Below are 21,350 nucleotides of genomic sequence, written 5' to 3'. Positions count from 1 at the left end.
GGAAGACCAATACATTATTCATAGTGTAATTAAAGGATGAGGATTTTATAAACCCTGGTTAAAAAAACAAAACAAAACAAAAGTTCCCTTTGTAGAGACCGATCTTTAAAATAAAAAGTTAACTGGGAGGAGTTGCTGTTTTTAAAAAAAAATTGGTCTCCTTCCCAAACTCCACACCATACTGAATTTACTTTGATATGCTTTCTAAGAAAACCATGCACTAGTTGTTGACTTTCCATGTACAGTAGAAGCCTTCCCTGTGGATGTAAAATATTTTTTGCTTGTCAAGTCTTTTCCAAAGACTGAATTTCTTTCATCAGATGATAATGTTATTGTAATAGTTAATGAGTTGCCTGATCGCAAAATGGATTAAAAATGTTTAGAGATCCAAGCTGTCATGTGAAAATGCAAGCAGGTTTTTCTTCTTCTTCTCTACTCTATTCTAAGTCATTTGTTTAATATAACGTGTCCAGTAGAAGCTACACTGTACTCTCCTCTCTAATCTCAAAGTAGTTCCTTAATTTTTAAAAGGACGACATTTGTCCTCAAAAGAAACAAGGAGTGGTGAGTTGGGATATTTTTCGTAAACCTGCAAAGATTGTTTTGGTCGAATAAATGACAACATTGGAGCTTAAAAGGTGTGGCCAGGTTAAAATGGTAATTGATTGCCAGTTTCACCTGGCCGCCTGTATACAGTATAAGTAGTGTTCCACGTTTTCAGAGTTTATTTTACATATATTAAAACGGGTAAAATCGGACAAAATAGTTTTTAATTGAAACATCGGTAAAAATTGGAGGGGGGGGGGGGGACATCTCAGAAAAAAAACACTTTACATGTGGAATATGATGAGCAGCAGTTCTGGTTTCTGATTAATAATGTCCCTGGCATGTATGATGAGCAGAATCTGTGCAAGTCGAAGCCATGTTTTCCCAAGTTAGCTGGTCATTTGCGTACATTAGGGCAATCGCTGTGCTGATGGAAATTGCATCTACAGATGGTATGAACATGACATCAGCACAAAACAAGCCAGGTTTATTTGCCTTGAAATCATTTAAAAAAAAGAAAATTGACAACTAAAGCATCACCATTTTCTGTCAGATATTTACAATTAAGATTGTCGGCGTTAGGCAGTGGTTTACTACAGACGGTACTGTCTCACGAAGTCACCAATACATACCTCTCTGCAATAAACAGTGGCTGTCCAGCAAAGCACAGCGCTCTGACAAACTCATTAACACAGTCATTCTGCGTTCTCTTTTTATTAAAGCGTGTGTAAAAGCAGATAAATGGATTGCTTGTCTCCTCGGTTCACTTTCTTGTTTTAGTTTGTCGCTTATTTTTCAGTATGCTCTTTTATTGTCAGTGTGAACATGTACCTCAATGCAGCAGTATTTGCAGTGCTATGCATCCTCTGCCTCTGACCCACTTCTGCTATTTTTGCATGCTTTGAAACATTTGTTTTCTTTTGAATATTCATAAACTGATTTACGTTTTCTCTCCATTCCTCATCCACTAAAAATATTATATTTTCGTGTAATTATTTCAATTTAGATTTTGGTCAAACTAGTAGTTACTACGCCCAGCAATTGCCACAATAATCAGACTTTGATTGGCCAACATAATCAGGTGATAATGTGTTTGTGAAGCAACAGAGAACCACGTTTGAACGTTATTTGATCTTCTGACGTCTAAACATCTGCTGTATCCTGGATATACAGTGTGGTGCTGCTTATTATAATGTCGGTGTCAAAATAAAACAGCATTTTAATCAAAATATTGTGTATTTCCTAGAAAATAGTACAGGAAAAATATTGAATAGCCAAAAATCAGGTATAAATCAGTAAAAATCGACGTCCAGTTAAAAACAAATCCTGTAATTTTTCGGTAAAATTCAGAATAAACCAGAAACGCAGAACACTAAGTATAAGGGAGGTGGCTAGTCTCCTAGTCTGGTCACCTTAGGACTCGAAAATGCACTGTCACTGGTCACTGTAAAAGCTATCTACTGAGGTGACTTTTACATTATTATTATTTTTTTAAACATAATTTCAATAAAAGAGTCCTTCCTAACACTGATCCACGTTCTCCCGAGTCTTTGGTTCCTGCCTTCACTATTCTGCATGCAGCTTGCTTTGCCGGTGCCAGCTACCCTCCCATGAGCCCTATAAAATGTAAAAGTATGTTAAATATTCTGTGCTGTCCGTCACGACCAAAACTGACTTGCAAGAAGGGGAATTCAGAATATGCAAAAAAAAAAAATGTGAAGGGTACAATTTCCTCGAAACAATCAGAGGGACGGCATGTGTTTCTAATTGTTCAACTCGCATCTATGTATATCTTCGTATCTGTTCCTGTTACATTCGTAAATATGTAATAATGACCATGACCGCATTATTGTGAATTAACTAAATGAGGTGCAGATAGTGGAATGAGCCACAACAAAGCTAACACATTAAGTGCTTGATTTGAAGCCAGTCCTCGATAGAATGCATGCACGCTACGTCAGTTAGCCAATTCCTGCATTATACAGTAAGTACTACCAGCAACCAAATGCTTGGAATAGAAATATTGCTGGTACTGGAGAGCCCACCCTAGGTCATTCCAAGCACCATGCTGCACTGGTTTTACGAAATATGCACAGGCAATTGATCCATTGTGTTTTTCTTGTGTGACAGAATCCCATGATAAACAGTTTGAATGACAAAACAGGACAGCTAGCACACTTTCCTAATACACTCAGAAGGCTCTAGTGGGAAAATTGTCTAACGTTACTAATGAAAGAAGTATGAGATGTGTAAATTAAATAAAGACGTTTTCATGATGTTGCTGTCTTCTGTGAAACCATTGGGTCTTTTGGTTAAAATAAATCGGTGCTCGGTTTTGATTTAACATAGACCTAAGCACCTCTTTTTACGAATACTTTTGTTTAATAAATTGAAGTAGTTGCATAGCAACCAAATAATTCCATAAACATGTTAAAAAATAAAAAAAATAAAAAATGTTTGCAAGCCTTACTTTCAGATAGACTTGCACTTCCTTGGTTCTGTCTCCTGAATGTAACCGTTCAACGCCTTATTTCCTGATGTTAACCAACCATCTACCATAATGACTGGCCCCAAAGACTTTACTGAGGTGAAATGAGTTAGAAAGCGAGAGAAAGGTAATACATGTCGCACATAACATGGGCTTCTATAAAAACAACTGCTCCTGTATGGAATGGAAGTGCATGACGGATGAGAGGTGTAATAGTAGTAGTAGTCATATTTTGTTAGCTATAGTACCACTTTAACTGTTGTTGTTCACTTTGTATACCTTTTAAATGTGATACCCGGGGCGTGCCAATATTATCCTAATAATTACCTCTAACCCTTTAAGGTACAATGTGTCCCTGGATACTAACTTCATTAATTAATTCATTGATGTATTGATTTCAAAACAAGAAAAGCTGACCTTTCATCACCTTTATAACTGAGGGGGAGGGGGGAGGAATACGAGTCAACAGTGGTTCTGCTGGTCAAATCTAGTAACCATGACTTGGATCTTAATCAAGTCAAATCAATGCAGTAATCGCCATCATCTTTCTTCTACAGTAATTCTTTTAATTCTCATTAAAATGTTTGGAGGAAACGATTGCCCTTGATGACCCCAGCTTAACAGGTACAGTAAGTGTCTGCTGAGCCAGGAACAAAATCAGGGTTTAACCCACTTTGCATTTCCTAAACTTTGCATTGTACCTCAGTGGAGGGTTGAAAAGTACATCCTTTCCTTTCATTAAGGAACAAAGGTACTGTACGCTGAGGGGCGGGGAAGGGTATTTCCAAAAGCTGCAGACTCAAAGCCAAAAAAGACAACCTATTGGGTTTACAGTAATCCTTGCCCTTTGAAAAGTCTTTCATTTAGTTCTTTTTCAAGTGGTAGCCCTTATATTCCATTGTAAGAACATGCTACATACAATCCTGCATGTTGCACACAAGTGAAGGCCAGTAGATTAGACTAGACTAGGTAAGACTGGCAATAGATTGACTGGGTTCTGCCAGGCTGTGTTCCTCTGTCCATGTGCCCAAGTAGCAGAAAACAAGTTGCTTAGTATTGATCGTGGAAATAATGAGGTGTATAGGTTAACAGCCACCCTGCTCGTCCATTTGCAGTTTTGATAAATGGTTGTCTAGCGCGGAAGGACTAAATGTTTTTGGCATGACAGGGAGTTGTAAATGGTATATGTGCTGTATGTGGATACCTTGTAAAATGAGTTGACCCTACACAGTTTGTGAATTCAGTTCTTCTTGATGTTGAGGCAGATGCTGCCTAGTTGAATGATGTTTAAAGTTCAGCAAACAGCCAGCCAGTAAATAAAAAAAAAAAAAAAAACAGTTTATATGGAAAATTGCAGTACATGTTAATTAAAGGAAATCAGAATGTTTAAAACCTTGCAGTAATTCCATAAGCAGATTTGCAAAGATTAACTTAAGAAACAAACCAACAAAACCGTAATGTGTGTGTTATATAACCTGTAGGTAAAATGTGGACTGTGGATGTACAGGGTACTGTATATTGGTGATAGTGTGTGTGTGTGTGTGTGTATAGGACAGTAAAATGGTCTAGCTGCAAACAGGCAAAGCATAAAAGACAGCTGTGCAGATCTCCTACAGTAACATTTGTGGTCTCGGGCAGGAGTCACAACTTACAGTGTAATAGTGTAGGCCTTCTGTGGAATGCATTAAGGTCTTAGCTGGAACAGAAATATAAATGTACGTGCAGACATAATGAAGAATAATACACTGCATTTGGCAGGCATTTATGAGTGGAGCATGTTCCTGACTAGACAAATGCTTTACCATGTTCTAATATATATTCGTACAGTACATAGTTCATATATAACCACTCATGTCAGGTTACTAAATTACAGAGCAACCAATAAAAGAAAAGGTTATAAATGTAAAAATCTTAATTTTTGTTACCCAACAAGGAATGTCACGTCTACAGAAGCACCAGTGACCCTGTAGAAGAGTTTGGGGGATATGGAGGTTATGGGAATTTGGGATTAGATCAGATTGGTGGGGAGGGGTTAGGGGTCTCCAGGGGTTATAAAAGCTGTTTTGTAATAGTGGTGGACGTGACGGGATCAGCAAGCACTGGGATCCCCCCTACAGTTCCTTTATTCTCAGAAAAAAATGAAAAATCAACATGACGTAAAAAAGTTATTTCATTGCAGAATATGTAAACAGTGCCGGCCTTGAGCTTTAACTTTTGGGTTTTTCTCCAGAAATTACACAATGTTTGATATTTGATGAGAGTAAGCTTAGTCTAGATCTACAACAGATTCCTGAACTTTAAACTCTGTTGAAGTCATAATTACAGATGGGAGAAAAAGTACTTGAGCTCCTGAATGCTAGTGTGACCATGGGTTATTTATTTTCCTTTTGTAATTATGCAGGCATGCATAAAGTGAAATACTCTATGTACTGTACTAAGGGCAAACAGGTAAATCAGTGAGTGGTGTAGCAGGGGGATGGGCTGGGTTTGTCACCTCATGATTTGTACTGAACCAAAATCATCCACAGATAACAAGTCTTGGTTCCTGTTTAAGATGAAATCAGTGGTTTGCAATTTAGTAGGTTACTAGAGCCACGAGAACTAAAAAGCAGCACTGTAGCATATTAACTGCACTTCTAAATACAGCAGTAACATGAAATATTAAGAATCACATTTTGATGGTACAGTTTATAATGTACATGCAATGTCCTTCTATATCAATCAGTTCTCTACATTCTACATTCTTTTTATCCCTGAAATTCTGGAATTCTTTCAAAGGCAACTTTCCAGAATTGTAGAACTTTTAAGAACAAGCTTCCCCCTGTGTGCAAGAGAACAGATAGTGTACCGAAGACAGGGAAATGTGTATCTGGCTGTGTTCGTTCTTCACATTGGTTTTAAAGAAGTAGAGGTATTAAAGGGAAACCTTCATAGCAGGCTTAAATAGAGTCTTGCACTTCTTGACAGATTCTCTTTGTTGAAAACCATTTCCGGTTCTGTTTTAGCATTTCACTGTTGCTGGTGGGAACTTCTATTTTGCTGTATGTTGAGAGCTTCTGCACTATTCATCACCCTTTATACTGCATTGCAGAGGTTCACAAACACTATTGTTTGGGGGACCCCTTTTTAAAAACAGTTTTGAATTGGGGACCCCCAACTAAAAACTGAGGAATAAGAAAATCACAAAGTAGTCAGATTTTTCAAGCAGTGAACATTCTATTCCATTCTAATCTTGGGCGATGGTTCTATGCTTTATTAGTAGTTTTTTTTCCAGAAGCTGTGTTAATTGACAAAATATGTAGCAACGGACTGCCAACTGCTAAGACTAACAGATTTAAAGGAATGACTTTTGCACATGTTACTTATTTAGCTGATTCTGAACGACTGTTTATTTATGCATGCTCATGAGTAAACTCAGCATTTCAGCAAAATTAGCAATGTGTTTTGAGGATATCTAGGAAGTTAAGACTGTAGGTCAAATTGAAAGAAGGTTTTTAGTATGAGGTTACTGTAAAAGACAAAGGAAAACTGCACTGTTTGAACATCCATGCAGTATTTTATGAGCATTAGAAAGTACTACTGTAGTTCTGAATGTTTAAGATCGCCAATATGATGGGGATGCTGTATTACAAAAACATATTGTTTTTTCTTAAGGCGTTCTTTAAAAGGGTTTAAGAAGCAAGTTCTTAAACACAGTAGAGCACAACGTTTAGCTGGCTAGGGACAGCCGTTCATCTTTAGCTCCCTGGCAGCCGTATTGGTGACTGGGAAATGCTGTTTAAGTGGAGTTTGGCTATCCTACTTAGCAGCAAATCGAAATTTGCCATTTAAAACCAGACAGTTTGTAGCCTATATATATAAAAAACGTAATTAGCTCTGTAAAATAAATAAATAAGTAAATAAATAAATAAATCTACATTTATTTTGTTGTTGGTTGAAACTCATTTTTATTTTAGACAGTATCTGCTCATTGGTTTATTATATATATATATATATATATATATATATATATATATATATATATATATATATATATATATATATATATATATATATATATATATATATATAATATAAATAAATAAAGGAATTATACCATATTTCAAAACCGGGGAAACAAGACATACATTCCTTGCTGTGGGGGGAAAACACTACCACATGCTTGTATTGTTTCCATAATGGTGGCAGACATTAGATCTTGTCTGTAGAATTTTTGATTTTTAAAAAATTTTGTCTTTTGTTAACAAGGCACCTTTGGGGAAAACGACAATGTGGAGTTTTGTTCAATATTTTAAATCTGTTCTTTTTTATCAACAGATCGTCTGTCTTCAGTCATTTCCCTTGCAATGCTTTCTAATTTTGTTTAAAACAGTGCTGCTGGCCCACAGGACTACAGTGTGTCTTCACTTGTAGATGTTGCCATGTGTATTTAAAAATGTGTTTTAAAAAAAAGAGTTGCATTTTAACCTAACATACCAGCGCATTGTTTCAAAATTCCAAATGGGAAATTCATGGAAAAAAAGCTGTAATGAAAAACAGACTTGAATAACTTAAGTGTTGAATGCCATGACACAGGATATTTTCAGGTCATATTTATATAATAGTTCATTATTTCTCATTGCGATTTCTGTTCCCTATCGCTATCGGAGGCCTACTTCATCCATATGTTATTTTTTTGGTATGTGTTCTACTTGAAAATAGGAACTGACACTGACATCTTGCATCTGGAAGTTTAGTATAATTAGCACAATACACCAGTAATGGAACAGAGTTCAAAAGTTACAGTTCATTTCCTCTGAAAGGAACATTCTGTAGATTTTTGCAAAGCACCTACATTTGAATCCCACAGAATAAGAATACAGGAGTGTGTGTGTGTTTGTGTTTTAGGATTGTGGGGGCGGGAGTGCATTGTAAAATCAAGTGTAAATCATAAAGTGAATGCGTGACTCAGGAAACCCCAACAAAAAAGTGTCAAAAGAGTAACTGATCAGTTATGTGAACTGTAAGTTTACATTTTAGTTTCCATGTACTGTAGCTGGCATGAGTGTGCTTTGGACACTTAACTTGTTCTAGATAATAAGTGACTTGTAGCCAATACATTGCTTCTTCCACTAACACAGTTAATAGATGAGAATGTTCTCTTAATCCAGCTGAACGCTCAGTTTTGTTTTTCCAGCTTGTGCTGTAGCGTTGGCACTCATTTTACACAAACAGTTTGTAATTGGAGTCTGTTTACTGCACTCTACTGTTAAGCCTTCTGTGCATGGTGGCCTCCCCTTGTGACTCCTGCTCTCCACAAGGTCCCCCTGTGAGCCAGTACTTGCAGCAGGTCGAGGGTATAGGTGACACTTTCAAGCATTGTTCAAGAAGCAAAGTGAAACATTGTTTTAGCATTTTATAAGGAACACCTACGGTATACTGTACAAAGAATATTTTCTGTACCTTTTTTTTTTTTTTTTACACCATTACTTACTGTAGCAGTCTCCTCAACCCCTGAAGAGAATATATTACAGTATATTGTCTTTTAAATGGCACCTTTAGTGTTTGAGTTGTGCATGTTTGTTTTCCTGCCTTTTTGTCTCTGTTCCAAACACTGCACTTAAAGAAGCCTGTGCAAGCAAGCCCTGTGCTTTTGAGAACTGTTGCCAGTTTGTCTCTTCTACTCATTCTGTGGCAGGATGCCTTCCAGCCTGATGTATTTGAGGCTTCTTGGATAGGGCTGACACCAAGAAACAATGATCAAATTCCTTTTAAAACTTTCTCAAGATTTAGTAGCCCCTATTTAATTACTAACACCATTTAACTCATGTATATGTGGTGATAAGAGTTTAATTTGGCAGGTACTAGTTGAAAGTAAAGACTTCCTGGCCAGACACTTTACTGATGAGCTGCTTTCGGCTTTTAGATTTACGAGTAGAATCAACAGCACCTTTATTTAGTGATCATCTTGATAGACTGGTGCTCTGCATACATTTCAGCATACCCTTGCCCTGGAATGCTCACAATCTGTGGCGCGTTGCGTTTTGGCTCATTAACTTTACCAAAGTGTTTTGAACTCTTAGCACTCTTTCCTCCTACACGACATGATCCTGTGGTTTGTAGTGCTGTTCAACTCTCTCTCTGCCAGGTGAGATGAAACTACAGATTTTCAACTCGGGTCGTAATTGCTGGCAGTTATAATCAAATGCACTCGTTTTAAGTCACTTGTGATGATGAACTTTGATCTTTTTAGAGTAGCAGTTTTGGCTTTCAGTTGTACTTAATAGTTGCATACAGGGATTTAATTTAAAAACGCAATTGTACAATTTGCTTAAAGATGGGTTTTATGGGCTAGTAGGCTAAGGGTATAAAAATGACATAAGCGAATATATAAATACTGGCAGATGCATGCCCATATTTTATTTATTACATGCAGTAAACATTTTAACAAAATCTTTGTCTCCAGCTTTTACACAACAGAAAGGAAGGTCGCTTTCTTACATAATCTGAAAACTTTCTGGAAATGAATAATAATACAGTGTTAATAGAATATAACAATAGATTCAACTCCATGTAAAGGTTTATTTGAGTATGGAATTAAACCAGACTGAAAAATAAGCTTCAGACTATTCTACAAGTACACCTAATTCTCTTCACAAAATGTAATGCATCTGTCTTCTGATTGTTTTCTGAAGCAAGACACTGCCAGAATATCATGCCATAGTCGGATCTTTTTGGTTCTCCATGTATTGTAAAAAGCTGGTGCCTTGCAATTTAACGTTAATCTGCAACACATTTCATGAGGTCAGTCTTCATCATAGCAGGGATTTTTCTGTAGAATAAAAATGTTTGGACTGCAACGCTTCATTTACCAGGCTTCCTGTTTATCACCTAGAATGGTAGGGCCTTTTAGCTGTCATCAGATGAACACATACGACAAGTCTCCTTTAATTCTACACATCTGAATGCCATAAAGTACGCCACATGTGGGAGAATTCTAGACATTCTGGTTTTGCATGAAGGACACATGCACCCAGAGGGAGTTTTGTTTTTGGATTCCCTTTGAAAGCTGTGGAAGTGATAGAGCACAACAATTGATTGGTTTCCATGTACTTGCTGGAGCATGGAGAGATAGGATCTGCCTATTGTGCCAATATGTGGTTCATGTGGATCAGTCCGTTATTTCTGGCATACAGATTCAGAATAAGCCCGTTCTCTACAGTACATGTCTACAATGTAAAGAAAACTGTTCATCCTTTCCTTTTACGGCGTTTTTGACGGGATTTCTGTTTTCCTGGTAAAACTGCATAATAACTGGGAAGCATTTCTTATGAAAACACTTGTTCCTGATAATTGCATACTGTAATCTGTAATATTTCAGGGTAAAACTGAATCGCAGTTCTCTGCGGAACTGAAACTAAATTATACTATTGAATTTAAGATTTTTGTGTATTTTAGTCACATTTATTCCAGTTAGGACTTTACTCTGAACACTACTTTACATCAGAAAAGACTTTAACACAGTATGTATATACAGTGCCTTGCAAAAGTATTCAGACCCCTGACCAATTCTCTCATATTACTGAATTACAAATGGTACATTGAAATTTCATTCTGTTTGATATTTTATTTTAAAACACTGAAACTCAAAATCAATTATTGTAAGGTGACATTGGTTTTATGTTGGGAAATATTTTTAAGAAAAATAAAAAAACTGAAATATCTTGCTTGCATAAGTATTCAACCCCCACACATTAATATTTGGTAGAGCCACCTTTCACTGCAGTAGCAGCTTTAAGTCTTTTGGGGTAAGTATGTACCAGCTTTGCACACAGTGTCGGAGTGATTTTGGCCCATTCTTCTTGGCAGATTTGCTCCCGGTTGTTCAGGTTGGTTGGACGATGCATGTGGACCGCAATTTTCAGATAGTGCCACAGATTCTCAATGGGATTGAGATCAGGACTTTGACTGGGCCACTGTAGGACATTCACCTTTTTGTTCTTGAGCCACGCCAATGTTGCTTTGGCCTTGTGCTAGGGATCGTTGTCCTGCTGAAAGGTGAATTCCCTCCCAAGCTTCAGTTTTTTAGCGGACTGAAGCAGGTTCTCTTGCAGTATTTCCCTGTATTTTGCTCCATCCATTCTTCCTTCAATTTTAACAAGATGCCCAGGCCCTGCTGATGAGAAGCATCCCCACAGCATGATGCTGCCACCACCATACTTCACTGTAGGGATGGTGTGTCTTGAGGCATGGGCAGTGTTAGGTTTGCGCCACACATAGCGCTTTGAGTTTTGGCCAAAAAGCTCTATCTTGGTCTCATCTGACCACAAAACCTTTTCCCACATTGCAGCTGGGTCACTCTCATGCTTTCTGGCAAACTCCAGACGTGCTTTCAGATGGTACTTTTTGAGTAACGGCTTCTTTCTTGCCACCCTCCCATACAGGCCAGTGTTATGCAGAGCTCTTGATATGGTTGACTGGTGCACCATTACTCCACTCCCAGCCAATGAACTCTGTAGCTCCTTCAAAGTGATTGTTGGCCTCTCTGTGGCTTCTCTCAAGAAGTCTCCTTCTTGTTTGAGCACTGAGTTTTGAGGGACGGCCTTTTTTTGGCAGTGCCTGGGTGGTGTGATGCAGCTTCCACTTCCTGATTATTGATCCAACTGTGCTCACTGGGATATCCAAACTCTTGGATATTATTTTGTACCCTTTCCCTAATCTATGCATTTGTATTACTTTATCTCTAACTTCTATAGAATGCTCTTTTGTCTTGATTCACAGCCTGACCAATGATCCTTCAACAGTGGGGTTTTTATCCAGAAAATGTGACGGCAACTTTAATGGTTCACAGGTGGAGGCCAGTGGTAAGGTAATTGTGTCCTTGTTAGGGCAATTTCTTTCATCGGTGTAAACTGGGAGCTTCCACAGCACAGAGGTTGAATACTTATGCAAGCAAGATATTTCAGTTTTTTATTTCTCTTAAAAATATTTCCCAACATAAAACCAATGTCACCTTACAGTAATTGATTTTGAGTTTCAGTGTTTTAAAATAAAATATCAAACAGAACGAAATTTCAATTTTGCATTTGTAATTCAGTAATATGAGAGAATTAGTCGGGTCTGAATACTTTTGCAAGGCACTGTGTGTATGTGTATATGTGTATGTATGTATGTGTGTGTATATATATATATATATATATATATATATATATATAATATATATTCTCCCAATTTAGAATGTCCAATTATTTTTAGGCTCAGCTCACCACTACCGCCCCTGTGCTTACTCGGGAGGGGCGAAGACGAACACACGCTGTGCTCCGAAGCATGTGCCGTTAGCTGCCCGCTTCTTTACACGCTGCAGACTCACCGTGCAGCCACCTCAGAGCTACAGTTTAGGAGGACAACGCAGCTTACAGGCAATTCTGCAGGTGCCCGGCAAGACCACAGGGGTCACTGGTGCGTGGTGAGTCGAGGGCACCCTGGCCGACCTAAGCCTCCCCCCTGGGAGCTCTTGTCCATGGTTGACAATGGAATAGCTTGGCCTCGAACCGGCAATGTACAGGCTATAGGGCACATCCTGCACTCCAGGCGGAGTGCCTTTTCTGGATGTGCCACTCAGGAGCCCCCTATTATCATGATTTTTCAAAAACCACTCGCCATGCATCATAGGTTCTTTGAGAAATTACCTCTCTTAATATCTCACAAACCTGCTTATTATCACGTTTTGTGCAGCTTGTCAAATGCTGTATGGCTGGCTTTACTGTGTAACCACAGGATAGAATTAATTTCCAACGCAACTAACAATCAATAGTCCTCTTGGCTGATAAACTGACATTTTGTGCAGACTAGTCTTAATGGGATACAGTTCAGTTACAAAACACCAACATCACCAAATTAACAGTCAGTCTTATTCACAAAAAGAAACCACGAAGTGCACTGCACGCCTAATTGATAGCTTTCATCAATCGACAATTCATGCCTTTTTTAGATAGTGTCACAACCTGTCCGTTCCAGATACAAAGGATTTGTCCTGTAGTAAACTATATGCAGTTGTTTAAATGTAAAGAACGACTAAATGTACAGTATTAAAACGCTGCTCTTTAATTTAATTTCATTTCATTTTCTTGTTTTCTATAATAAAAGTAATGGGGGAAGGTAGCACCTGTCCTTGGCCTTTGCCAAACTCGGTCGGGGAGTGACGTAAAAATGACGAGAATCTGACAATAATTTTCAACTGATGGTTATGAACAAGAAACAAAGCCAATAAAGACTTCATTTACGTCATGGATTTACTGTTTTAGATGACTACGGGAAGATAAATGAAAACCTTTCTAGGAGAAGGAACATCTGCATTTATATTGGCAAATAAAGTTGACTCTGTTATGGTTGTCTTGGAAACTGTTGCGTGTGTAATAGAAGAAAATAATCCCGTCCAGGGTGAAAATACAATAATGTCCATCCCTGCTGCCGACAGGACATTCACAAGCATAAGTGAACCAGGTGGCAGTATCTCTATTGCTGTAGTAAACGTTTATGCCAGCCTCTGCATTTTAATGATACATGGTAATATAGATTCACATAAGCGCAGAAAGAAACAGCACTACTCAAAGTGACATTCACATATTACATAAAACATCACAGGAAGGTTTCAACAGTTACAGGGTATGGAAAAATAACTAATAGGGGCACTTAGAATAATCACAATGTTTAGAACAACAGTATTTCCCTTACCCTGTTTCCCACTCCCAGCACACTCTGCTGCTCATTAACATATTTGTGGAGGTAGGCTCCGGGCACGGCACACAGTCTGCCAACAGGTGGCAACGTCTGTCCAGCCGCGCCCTTTATAATATATTATTACTCTGGACTAGTGTACGTTATTTTACACTGTGAAATATACCTTGGTTTGGATATGAGACAACACCACGTGGTGTCAAATGTGAACATTTAACACCTAAAATCAACACTAACGATTAACGCTGGGATTGCAACACTGTGACAATTTGCTCTGTAGACTACAAAAAAAAAAATGAGAGAAAAGCAATTTGATCTTTTTACTTGCAAGAGTTCTAAATGGAAACTTCTAGGTTTTTGAATTACTATATGTGACACTATAAACACGCATATAAATAATACTTTATACCAAGGGCCTACAAACTGCATCCTGGAGAGCTACAGGGTCTTCTGGTTTTCATTTCAACAAACTCTCAGTTACTTAATTGAACCAATTATTGGCTTAATTAGTCAGCATTAACATGCATTCCAGATCTTTAGTCACTGGTGACACCATGTAAAGACACCTATAAAACCTGCAGGATTGGGGCCCTCCAGGACCAGGGTAGAAGACCCCTGCTTTAAACCATACAGTAAAATATATAAAATATAATGGTAAACTGCATTGTTTTTTTGTTATTGGTTTGCAGCCAATATGGGCTCCAACTAGTGATGTACTGTCCTCTGGGGATGACAGAATCTTTTACAGAATGCTAAAGAGCTGCATACTTCATCCCGAAGTACTCAACTGTAGGTCAAGTATGCAATATCTTCCTATCTCCCACTGCCAGCATCTTGCTCTGTCTCCAGTTTGTTTGCTTGTGCAGAGTTGGGAGACACATATAGTAAACAATTTTAAGACCCCTGTCATAGATCTGGTGAATATCATCTACTGGGGTGGGGGGGGAAGGTCATTACACTTCTGATTTGAAAAAATATCCTCATTCGAGTACAGCTAACCTCAATAGAAACCGGATGATATGTGCAATACCTGAATATGAACTTATGTAAGTTGAATGTCATTTAGAAGTGCTTGTGGTTTTACTGCAGTGATTGGCTGTGAATAACTAGAATCTGTGTATTCCCCATTTCTGAGTTGTTGCTATTTAAGCTGTGATCTGGAATCTGAGTTTCCCCAGTCCTTGGCATATCTGTAAAGCCACACTGCCTCTTTGACCAAACATTATGATTAGTTGCAGTACACAGTGTGGGGTGTTGTAGTTCTGAATGGGTTTCAGGAATCAGCCATACAGTCCTATTGGGGAAATTATATTTTGTTTGCACTTGTGAAAGAAAAATAAATACATTTCCATTATTTTCTATTACGTTAGGCATTCGTTTCTTAATAATTTAGTTTATAATATTATTTGGGAATACAGTAGAAGCAAATAATATAATTTTGCTGTGATCAGACAGTGTTTATCCTCCACGATGATTAAATATATAATTTAACCTTATCAAGCCTGCTTATCTCCAGTTAGGGCCATGTCATCAGCATCAGACCCATGTCTGGCAAATTTTAAATAAATTGTAGTTCTGGGTGACCTCCAGGATATGGAACTCGCTGTCATTTTACTTCTGCTCTGAAGCCCTTATTACATTACAAGAACAGTTCAGGAGTACTCTTCAGCTATTTTTATAAGAATGTTGAATATGTGTCCGACCATTAGCATTTGAAAACCACAAGAATAAATGCAATTTTGTCATTTGTGAAACTTCAGTAAAATATATATTTGTCGGCACTCTTTTTAGAAGAAATTCTTGTTTTAGAGTATTACAGTTCTGTATGTTGTAATATGCTTGTAAGTGTCGTGGTTTGATTGCTTTTTAAAATTAAAGCTGAACCTTTTTTTTTTTTTTTTTTATCTGAAGCTCTTTCATTAATCCCTCTGGAAATAAACTTGTTGTTTTATAAAGTCCCCCCACATACACACACACACACACACACACCTTTTTGTTTTATAAAAAAAAAAAAAAAAAAGACGACCTGTTCAATTATCTGTGCAGATGGAGAACCATTTTCATGTTGAATTGTAAAGCAAATCCGGAAACTGTATATGCCTGGCCTCAGTAGTTTACGTGTTGGTGGTTTAGCTAATTACGTTTCTTATTACCGGGGAATGTGCATTCTGACTTTAAATTTGTAAACAGAAGTGAACAACATGGGAATGGTATGCGACTTTCCATGGAAAAGAACAGGAACTAGGATTACTAATTACCAACATTTAAACAAGCATGTTTTACTTGTCGGTTATGGATATTGTAGCTTGTAATCAATTCTACTACCACACTCCTGTCAGCTTTTACTTTAGTACATAGTAAGTATGTTGTTGTGTGGTGGATGGCTAATTTAAATTGCCCTCGGACAGTCAGTCTGCATCTTTGTTAATGTTGGGATCTTGTAACGTAAATATTTAATTACATTTCTTTATAGTCTACCTCAAAAACGTATAGGGCCTAAACCATTTTTTTCTCCTTATTTTCTCCAAAATGTCAAAAGGTTTACTAGACATAAGTGGACTCTATTCAAATTGTTGTTTGTTTGGAATTCCTGTTGGCTTGTAATAGTATCTTGAAAATTACCGGTATATGTTTTTGCTTTGATGTAAAGTTCAAAACCAGAACAAAATCATTTTATTGTTATCTAGGGGATAATAGCTGACAGCTAAGGCCGGTTTGGTTGTAAATTGTAGTTTAGAATGTGGCCTCAAGGGGTTTAAGGAATTCTGTCATTTATTGTCATCTGTACTGCTTGAAACTGGATCTCACTTTTCTAAATTATTTTCATGTGATTCCAATTTGCTCATGCTGCAAACACCTGATGTCTTCCCCATTGCAGAGCGCATTAATCACCAACCCATACTGTAGTGCCATGCTTAGGGAGAAGTATTCTGCAAGATTAATTGCTGGCCATGTTTTAATGCACAAGTTTTTCTAACCCTTGGAAAAACTAACTGAAAGTCAGCCTTAGCCACGGAGGGTCGTGGGTTCAATCCCAGGTGGGGGACACTGCTGCTGTACCCTTGAGCAAGGTACTTTACCTAGATTGCTCCAGTAAAAACCCAACTGTATAAATGGGTAATTGTATGTAAAAATAATGTGTAAAAAATAATGTAATTGTATGTAAAAATAATGTGATGTCTGTAACAATTGTAAGTCGTCCTGGATAAGTGCGTCTGCTAAGAAATAAATAATAATAATAATTACTGTTAAACTTCAATTAAACACCTCCGGCGTTTATTTGCAATATTTGTCAGCAGACCCGGCGCGTATTGGAGACCAGCAATTATTTGAGACTGCCGTTTATATTAGATCTCTAGCTTCACATGCTTCATGCGGTCATTGAGAAGCTGCTAACACACAGCCTTGTAGTAACACCGTAACTCAATTTAAACATTCCAGCAACTTTGTTAAAAGGTTGTGTGTCAGTGGGAACTAAGTAACAGTTTTGTTTTAGAACAAAATTACATTGCATTGTACACCCTCAAGTATAAAGCGAAAGTATTATTACAGTCTTTTTACATGCACTGGTTAACAAGGATACGGTATGCAAAATGTTGGAAAATGAACAAGCAGAAGTATGAATTTGTTTTTAAAAATGGAATTAGATCTACAATAATAATAATAATAATACAAACTTCTAAAATGTTTTTAAAAATGAGCAATAAAAGCAGTAAGTATCATTATCAAAAATAATGTATTGTTTAATCTCAAACTTGTACAAAACTTGTTAAGGGAAGGCTGTTAAATGTTATAAACCTAGAGAACCTGTACATGACTTTGTAAGTACATTATATCTAACGTTTTCTTCTGTAGTGAAAGGACCAGTATTTCTTGTTGCTAAGAGATAGTGTTAACAGCGTTTGTTTTCTGTTCTTCCTAAAGTTCAAGTACAGTACATCGTCCTTGGTATTTGTCCAGCCAACATTTTGGTTTATTTATTTTTGCTTGTGAAATGACCCTCACTTGTACAGTATGCTCTGCGTGCACTTGTTGGATGCACGTTGCTGTAGCCATTACTATTGATTATGCTGCTGTTTTTCTTAAGACTGCTATTGTTAGGGAGCTCCCAAGTTGCGCATCCAGTAAAGGTGCTCCGCGTGGAGTGCAGGATGCACCCTCTATGCAATCGTGGCCGGGAGTTCCCAGGGGGCGGCGCACAATTAGCCAAGCGGGAGGCTTCAGGTTGGCAGGGTAATCCTCAATCACCGCGCATCAGCGACTCCTGTGGCTGACAGGGCGCATGCGGGTCTGCTGTAGAAGCCACACTGTGTTGTCCTCCGGCACTATGGGTCTGGTGGCTTCTAAGTAGACTTGCAGCAGAAGACTGCTATTGTTTGAATCAGTAATTGGTACTGTACTCTCTATCCTCTCTCTCTCTCTCTCAATAATACTTAAACTTGGTAAAGAACAATTTAAAAAGAAGTAATCTGGTGACTACTGTGGGATTGATTTGGTATCACTTTTTAGTGTAACGTAGCTTACGTTGTTTTTGGTTGAATTTGTATGTAAATTACAACAAGGTTGTGCAGTTTTAATTACAGTACTGTCAATTAATGTTTCTTTAGGAATTGGCATTTTATTAACTCAACACATTTGTAACTTTTACTTATTATTGTGTAGCTTCTTTGTCACCCTACATGTCAGCAGTTCAGTCTCATACTGTACATCAAACCCTTTGCCTGCAAGAAACTCACATTGGCCTGCAACCAGTGCTGGGTTTCAGAACTACTTTAGGTCTATATTCATAAAGGATCAGGAGCCAGGGGTTTAAGCAGTCAGACCCTGGTTGGACCTGCACTGTAGCTGCAAAAGGGATGTGGTGGAAAACTTGGTTCAGTAACAGGCAAACCGTTCAGTTTGCAGAGACTTATGTGATTTGATAATATGAAGCCAGGTTAGGAAATCTAAAGAATATGAAATTGGGGGTTCTGTGGTTCTGCAAGTGTTTCCAGGACACCCATTCATTTACTGTAGCTAAAGTAAAAGCAATATTTCAGAAGGTACAGCATTGGTCTGATACTGTGACCTTAGATACGTACTGTACTGTAAGACAGGTAAGGTTAGCTGATTTGTGGACAATTTATATTGGTGGATATTGCTTATTTTGGCTTTAGGAAAAAATAATTATTTATGGTTTTGCAATGTGTAATATTTTCCATCTCATTTTGTTCTTAAAGATGTTGGTTGACTACAGTATGTTTGTTTTTATAATACTGATTAAAAAAATTATACCTCCTTGTTTTTTTTTTGTTTTTTTTATTTATTACAGATTTCTAATTGCTTACATGCATTATGTTTCATAATTTATAAACTGATTTGGCATTTTTTCATAACAGCACCAAGCACTATACATGTTGATCCTAGCTTTAATCTAGCTAAAACCCTTTTTTTTTGTATAAACCATACAGTACATTGTTGAAATGATGGTGTACTAAATTCTAAGGTACCATTTGCACATTTATTTTTTCATAAACTTGAATTTTACAGTGTGATGCTGTTGAGGAATGCTGTTGAACAACTTTCAATAAATAATTAGATATTTTGTGGTTGGATGAACCAGAGAATTACACTTATCTTTCACATAAACTTATAGAGCACAAAAAAATGTCCGGCTTTGTTAAACGAAAATCAGAGGGGGCTCCCGAGTGGCACATCCGGTAAAGGCGCTCTGCGTGGCCTGCAAGATGCGCCCTATAGTCTGGAGGTCGCCGGTTCGAATCCAGGCTATTCCACCTGCCGACCGTGGACGGGAGCTCCCAGGAGGCGGTGGAGCTCCCATCCCGTCCGGTGGACAGGGCTTAGGTCGGCCAGGGTGTCCTCGGTTCACTGCGCACCAACGACCCCTGCAGACTAGCCGGGCGCCTGCGGCTTGCCTGTAAGATGCCCAGAGCTGAGTTGTCCTCCGACGCTGTAGCTCTGAGGTGGCTGCATGGTGGGCCTGCAGAGTGAAAAGAAGCGGGCGGCTAACGGCATACACTTCGGAGGACAGCTTGTGCCCGTCTTCACTGCTCCCGAGTCAGCGCAGGGGTGGTAGCGGTGAGCTGAGCCTAAATACAATTGGACATTCCAAATTGGGAGAAAAAAGGGGTAAAATGAATTGCCAACTACTAAAAAAATAAATTTGAAAAAATAGAAAATCAGACAAAACAACAGAATATATATATTAATAAGCAAACAAAAGTGCAGGTTGGATCTGAGCATGTTATCCCCTTATTACAGTTCTTTCAAATTTTTTGTATGGAAAGCTCATGGTACGGACGTTCTGTAGTTATTCAGTGTTGGTAATGGTGACTGGCTTATGTACTATATGTGTTTATATTCTGGGTTGGGCAAATGAAGATTACTGTATATTTTGGGAACTGCAAAATTATCTTTGCATTCATATTTAAGCAATTCTTGTACTGTACTGTAAATGTAGACTACCACAGATATTGCTGGCTATAGAACCACATGTCTGTTTATGAAACTACTGTAGGCATGACCATTACCTACACTTCACACAGTACTTTACATGCTGTTTGTGTCGTTGTTGTGTCTTACTTGCGCTTGGTAATTGGTATTGTACTTGCATTAAACGCTTTGAAGCACAATGATTCTGAAGATGTATTTATCTGGGCATTGGGAATAGCTGGTCAAATTTGCTTGCTGAAAACCAGGTACAGTACTGTATGTCTATACTGGAGGAGTGGACCGCTGTACTGTAGAAATCGGTGCCTATTCCTTCCGATAATGTGTTTTGAATTTTTGGTACCTTTTGTTTTCATGTTGGCCATCTTGTTTTAATCCATCCCACACATAATATGTGTGGTATGACATGTACTTCATATTTGCTTTGCTTCAGTTCCTTGGTGATAATATTTATTGGGATGTATGGGAATACAGAGAACATATTGCAAATATGACATATACTGTACTGTATGTACTGTGACAGTTACTTGAACTGTTAAAATAAATAAATTGCTAACCAATGATTTAAAATTGCTAACACAGAACAAATGCATCATGCTGCACACAAACCCCCCTTTGGCAAATGGCATCCTTTAAATCAACAGCAACATTGCAAAGTGACAACTTACATTATAACCACACGGCCATTGTTGCTTTTGTTGTTGTTTTTGTTGTTTTCCATTCCTTTATAATTGAGACATTCCTTGTTATGAAACACACACACACACACACACACACACACACACGTATATTTTGGCTTCTCTTTGACATAGTCTGCCAATGGCTGCTCCTCACGAGAAGCGCTGTAAGTAATTAAGGAAACAGAGAAATTAAACTCTTCAGAGCCAAGGAGAGCAACATAGTTCCTCAGGCAAATTGTCCCTGGCTTCTGTTTTAATAATTATGATCTTTTTGAGGATGAAACTGCAATGCAATGTACATTTATGCCAATGTAATTCTGCTTTCTGGTTTGCTTACACAGTGGTTTACTGAAAAGCTCTGAAATCCTTCATATTATAGATTTTAAAAAATATTACTTTATTAGTACCTGTCTATCCAATTGGATTTAGTAAATTTCTGGAGTGGGGCATGTTCTGGTACACTCTGGGTC

General features: G+C 37.9%; 1 protein-coding gene across 5 annotated transcripts in view; it reads left to right on the top strand.

Moving 5' to 3' along the window:
- LOC117434735 (myotubularin-related protein 13-like) overlaps positions 1-21,350 on the top strand; it is a 133,746-nt gene that overhangs the window by 4,084 nt on the left and 108,312 nt on the right. The window lies entirely within an intron of this gene.

Source organism: Acipenser ruthenus, chromosome 28 (assembly GCF_902713425.1).
Source record: "Acipenser ruthenus chromosome 28, fAciRut3.2 maternal haplotype, whole genome shotgun sequence".
Lineage (NCBI taxonomy): Eukaryota > Metazoa > Chordata > Actinopteri > Acipenseriformes > Acipenseridae > Acipenser > Acipenser ruthenus.
Note: the sequence above shows the minus strand (reverse complement) of the source record. Positions and strands in the feature narration are given on the sequence as shown.